The sequence below is a fragment of the Nicotiana tabacum genome, chromosome 17, assembly GCF_000715075.1.
Source record: "Nicotiana tabacum cultivar K326 chromosome 17, ASM71507v2, whole genome shotgun sequence".
In the NCBI taxonomy this organism is placed as follows: domain Eukaryota; kingdom Viridiplantae; phylum Streptophyta; class Magnoliopsida; order Solanales; family Solanaceae; genus Nicotiana; species Nicotiana tabacum.
Genome location: NC_134096.1, coordinates 150,450,044 through 150,456,076, shown reverse-complemented (window position 1 = coordinate 150,456,076; position 6,033 = coordinate 150,450,044).

The following is a 6,033-nucleotide window of genomic DNA, read 5'->3' as shown; positions in this document are numbered from 1 at the left end:
GACGATCTATTTGACCAGTTGCATGGTGCTAGGGCGTTCTCTAAGATCGACTTGAGGTCGGGGTACCATCAGTTGAAGATTCGGGATTCGGATATTCCAAAGAATGCTTTTCGAACTAGATATGGTCATTATGATTTTCTGGTGATGTCCTTCGGTTTAACTAACGCCCCGACATCGTTTATGGATATGATGAACAGGGTATTCAGGCTATATATTGATTCGTTTGTCATTGTCTTTTTTGATGACATTTTGATTTACTCGCGCAGTAAGGAGGAGCACGCGTAGCATATGTGAGTGGTGCTTCAGACGTTGCAGGAACAAAAGCTATATGCTAAGTTCTCCAAATGTGAGTTCTGGCTAGAGTCTGTATCATTTTTGGGACATATTGTATTGGGCGAAGGTATTAAAGTTGATCCCAAATAGATTAAGGCAGTTCAAAATTGGCATCGTCCCACTTCAGCTACTGAGATCAGGAGTTTTCTCGGTTTAGCAGGTTATTATCGTCGGTTCGTGGAGGATTTTTCGTTTATTGCAGCACCTTTGACCAAATTAACCCATAAGGGTGCTCCATTCCGATGGTCCGATGATTGTGAGGTGAGCTTTCAGAAGCTCAAGACAACATTGACTATAACACTAGTGTTAGTGTTGCCTTCTGGTTCGGGAATTTATACAGTGTATTGTGACACTTCACGTGTTGCCTTGGGTTGTGTACTGATGCAGGAAGGGCGAGTTATTACATATGCTTCACGCCAGTTAAAGTCCCACGAGAAGAATTATCTAGTACATGATTTGGAGTTAGCTGTGATTGTTCACGCTCTTAAGATTTGGAGGCATTATCTTTATGGAGTGTCTTGTGAAGTTTACACTGATTATCGCAGTTTGCAGTATTTGTTCAAGCAAAGGGACCTAAATGTGAGACAACGCAGATGGCTTGAGTTACTAAAAGATTATGATATTACTATCCTGTATCATCCGGGCAAAGCAAATGTGGTTGCAGACTCCTTGAGTAGAAATGCAGAGAGTATGGGTAGTTTAGCTTTCATTTTAGCAGATGAGAGGCCATTGGCTTCAGATATTCAGTTCTTGGCCAACATACTTATGCGACTGGATATTTTAGAGCCCAGCCGAGTTCTTGCATGTGTTGTAGCTCAGTTTTCACTATTTGAGCAGATCAAGGCTCACCAGTATGATGATCCACACTTAATAGTTATTCGAGAAACGGTACTACAGAGTGGTGCCAAGGAAGTTAATATTGAAGCGGATGGTGTTCTGCGACTCCAGGATCGTCTATGTGTTTTTAATGTGGATGGACTAAGGAAAAAGATCCTAAGGAAGTATACAGTTCTCCGTATTCTATTCATCCAGGCGATACGAAGATGTATCGTGATTTGAGGCAGCATTATTGGTGGAGACGAATGAAAAATGTCACGCCCCAAACCTAAAGAGGCGTGGCCGGCACCCGATACTATACTCGACTCGAGCGTACCACTCTTTAACTGTGAACTCTAGAGGGGTAACCCTCAACCTAGGCCGATGGGGCCATATTCTGAATCATCTGAAAATATCATCTCCCTTATCTGAGGGGTAAACATACCCAAAAACTCATATATATTTAAATATATCTATATCTATATATAAATGTGCAGGCTAACGAGGCCGCCATGAACATCTACTTATATACAAACTATACAGGACTTGTCTACAAGCCTCTAGAGATAGTTGAATTGTATCATGGTCGGGACAGGGCCTCGACCTACCCATCAAACCTGTATATATAAAACGGACTCCAAGGTCTAGACCTAGTAACTCCGGGGAAGTGGAGCTTACCAATCAAGCTGATATTTGGCTCTGTCTACTGGGAAGGTCTATCCAGCTATCTATCAGGACCTGCTTGCATGAAATGCAGCATCCCCAACAAAGGAACGTCAGTACAAATAATGTACTGAGTATGTAAGGCAACAAAATAACTAAAAGCTGAAATTGAAATGATGATATAATAACTGAATGTAACTGGGAGTCAAAAATAATATGAAGATATACTTACCTATTGATATTGACTCAACTCTCTCCATATAGTATGTAAAATAGTTGTCCGACCCTATAAGGCTCGGTATATGTAACTGCCCTGCCATAGTAGGCTCGCTCATAGGCGCTCGGCCATACTAGGCTCTGTATCTCGGCCATTTTGGGCTCGCTCATAGGCGCTCGGCCATACTAGGCTCTGTATCTCGGCCATTTTGGGCTCGCTCATAGGCGCTCGGCCACAGTAGGCTCGGTATATAACTTACCATCTGATCATAAGTTGCCCAATAGGGGCCTGCCCACCGATTATAGCTCGATGGTGGTGAAAATACTGTAATACTCTATATATATATGGACCCTCTGCTCTCTTACTCTCTGCTCTCTTGGCTGAAAGAAAACAATACTAAACTGAATATAATGTCCCGATAAGGGGGAATACTGTAACTTCTAAGACTAGGATAATGTGAATAAATTCAGGAATACAAACTTCTCTTTATGCCTCGTTATCAAACTCATGTAATTACGAGTTCATGCCAAAATGAAGAAAGGTTTAGCCTTAACATACCTTATCACAATCTTTCCAATCACCAACTTGAACACACCTCTTCGCACCTTAATCTACAATAACGATAATAATACTATCATTAAGTTACGAAAGGTACAACTAACGCACAACAAACGACAAGCTTATTTTGTATTAAAACGGACAACATCTCCCCTATAATCCTTACTTCCTCCAAATTCAAGATAACACCAACAACACCAAAAATAACAATAACAACATTTATACATTATTTTCCAACCTTATGTAAACCACACAATACTACAAAATAGCCCAACACACCCCAATCTCTTCATACACAAAAGACTACCGTAGTAGTGTCAACAACCCGAAAATGTTACGATGAATGACCAGCCCAACATCCTGCATTTATGTGGTGTTTATCCACACCCTTCCTCCTCTAAAACTCCACAAAACATTAGTAAAACACACAGCCCAACAGCACCACAAAACAGTCCATAAAACAGTCCGCTACAAGTGAATAACTCAAACTCACGGCTTCTGATCACCGTCCCGTGAGTTCTTACAAATATAGAACAACTTACTATGCATCTACAGCATAAAAAATGGATGAAAGAGAGCAGTAAACTTACCTTATTTTTTGGATAACTCGGGTCCTATCTTGGTTCTTCAAACTCTAGGCTTTACCTCCAATTAGAACTTTAAAGGGAGAGAAAATCAATTGGGGTTTGTGGGAAATTTGTGGGAGGATTTTTGCAGAGATTAAGTCTGGTTATTTTTTCCTATTATAAGCCTAATATATGAAGGGGATAAGCCTTTAAAAAGTCCTCTTTGAACGACCCGAACTGGCCCATTTTTGGACGACCCGAACAAGCTCAATTTTGGATTCTCGTTTAAGCAAGTAGGTAACAGTCTGCGTAGTCTCGCAAAATCACCCATATCTCTCTACTACAATATCATATTGACAAACGGTTTAAATGCATTGGAAAATAGACTCATAGAGCTTTAATTTGATGGGTAGAACACCCCATAACTCTACGTATATTGGGAGAAAATGGCAGTTATATTGGGAGAAATATTCCTCAGGGGATGATCGTGTATGAGAGATGTGTTAGACCTTCGGGCGGTGGAGATGGGATCAGAAATGGAGATTCGTGTGTTTAATGGATTTGGAGACTGGGAGTTCTCAGAAGTATATTGTTTCGGGTTGCGGCCTATTTGAGGTGAGTATTTTATTTTAACTCAGTAGAGGCACTAGTTGCGTTAATTATTTGTGATAGCTATGCGCTATAAGTGTGCATATATGTGAGGTTTGAGCCAATGTGTGAGCATTAGGGCATGTACGAGCATTGGGGCATGTATTTATACTCGAAAGAACTCTTAAGCTATGATATGCCTAGAGTTGACTGTTAAGCGTAAAAGTTATAACATTTCTGGTGTTCTTACCTTTGTTGAGACCTATCTAGGCTACACTTGAGGTTACAAAGAGGCTAATTCCCTGAATAAATAGGGTAGTTACTATTTCTGCATTAAATTGCCGATTTGAAGTGTGTTAGCAGACTTTGCACATGCTTACACTATGGTGTGTTATTTATACCAGTCCAGGAGCATGAGAATCTTATTTCATTATCATATACAAGTGTACTTGTTTAACTGCTCCTGTATGATATGCTGGGACTGGAGGCTAGTGACCATGCCGGGCGATTCATATTATTGGCATGTTAATTGTCTGTGCCATGTGTGGGAATTGTATTTCTATGATAATTTATTTGATTCATTAATTTCCTTCCTCTACAATTGTGCACATGCGCCTACAGTTATCCTCTTCATGAAATTTGAGGAGTTGTTTGTAACATTGTGGTTGTGGTGGTGCATGTTGAACTTGCAATATGGTTCTCTTCCTTGAGACATCTCCCATATTTGGGTACACAGATTGCGCAGTGGTAGCTGGAGTTATATTGATGTGGCGTGTATGTGGGATAGTTATGTTTAATAATATAAGGTCATTGGACCTAGAATGGGTACTATCAGGTTTGATTACGGTATATTCGAGAGTATAATATTAAAAGTCGGCTTAGAAAGTGATTATGGTTATAGTTAGGACGAGCGAGCTCCATGACTTGTTGATCTGATAAGGGGTCATGATATTTCCGTGTGTTTCTTTAATTATCAACAGTGTACGAAGGTTGTGGGATGAATTTTGGTTCGATATGGGGTTGTAATACTAGTACCTGGTTGGTTTTGGAGTAGTTACTGTGATCGAAAATGGTGCTACGAGCATGCAAGTGGTGTAATATATTAGGTGATTATATCTCTAGTTATGGTTATGGCTTGATACATTTTGTTCAGACTCATACAGTGTGTAAATGCAGGATTCATGTCTTGAAAAGAAATCTCGATGGCTGGGAATTGAATTCCAAGGCTTTTGGGCTAAGGTTAAATTAAGGATTTTCAATTGTATTGTGATGTCAGGCCTATATGGAATAGGGTGACGTGGGATCACCCCCGGGTACGTGCATGGTAAGATGGAATAGTGATTTGACGGCTTGGGAATAACTTTTGGCACGTTCGAGGATGAACGTATATTTAAGTGGGGGAGAATGTAACGACCCGGCCGACCGTTTTGAGTATTATAACCCCATTTTCTCATTTACTGCTCAATTTATGCTTTACAGTTGTTTTATGACTTATCGGGTTAATTAGTTCGGGTCCGGTGAGGTTTTGGAATGAATTGTAACACTTAGTTCCAAGGTTTAAAGCTTAAGTTAAAATAGTGATCGAATGTCGACTTATATGTAAACGACCCCGGAATGGAGTTTTGATGATTCCAATAGCTCTGTATGGTGATTTTGGACTTAGAAGCGTATCCAAAAATTATTTGAAAAAATTATTTGGAGGTCCTTAGTGGAATTAGGCTTGAAATGGCGAAAGTCGAATTTTTGAAAAGTTTGACCGGGGGGTTGACTTTTTTATATCGGGGTCGGAATCTAATTCTGGAAATTGGAATAGGTCCGTAAGGTAAAATGTGACTTGTGTGCAAAATTTGAGGTCAATCGGACTTGATTTGATAGGTTTCGACGTTGTTTGTAGAATTTGGAAATTTCAAAGTTCATTAGGCTTGAATTGGAGTATCATTTGTGATTTTGACATTATTTTATGTAATTTGAGACCTCGAGTAGGTCTATATTATGTTATGGGACTTGTTGGTATGTTCAAACGGGGTCCCGAGGGGCTCTGGTAAGTTTCGGATGGTTAACGAGTTGGATTTTGGACTTGGAACTCTGTTGGAATTATTTTGATGCACCATCTGGTTTCCTTCATCGCGTTCGCGAAGAGGAATTGAGAGGCTGGCAATATTTTCTATTCGCGTTAGCGAAGAGAAGGACGCATTCGCAAAGGGTGGTTAGGGTGTGCATCACAAACGCGAGAGGTGTTACGCGTTCGCGAAGAAGAGAGGAAGCAGCTGAGGACCCCCTGGCAATTGGTCT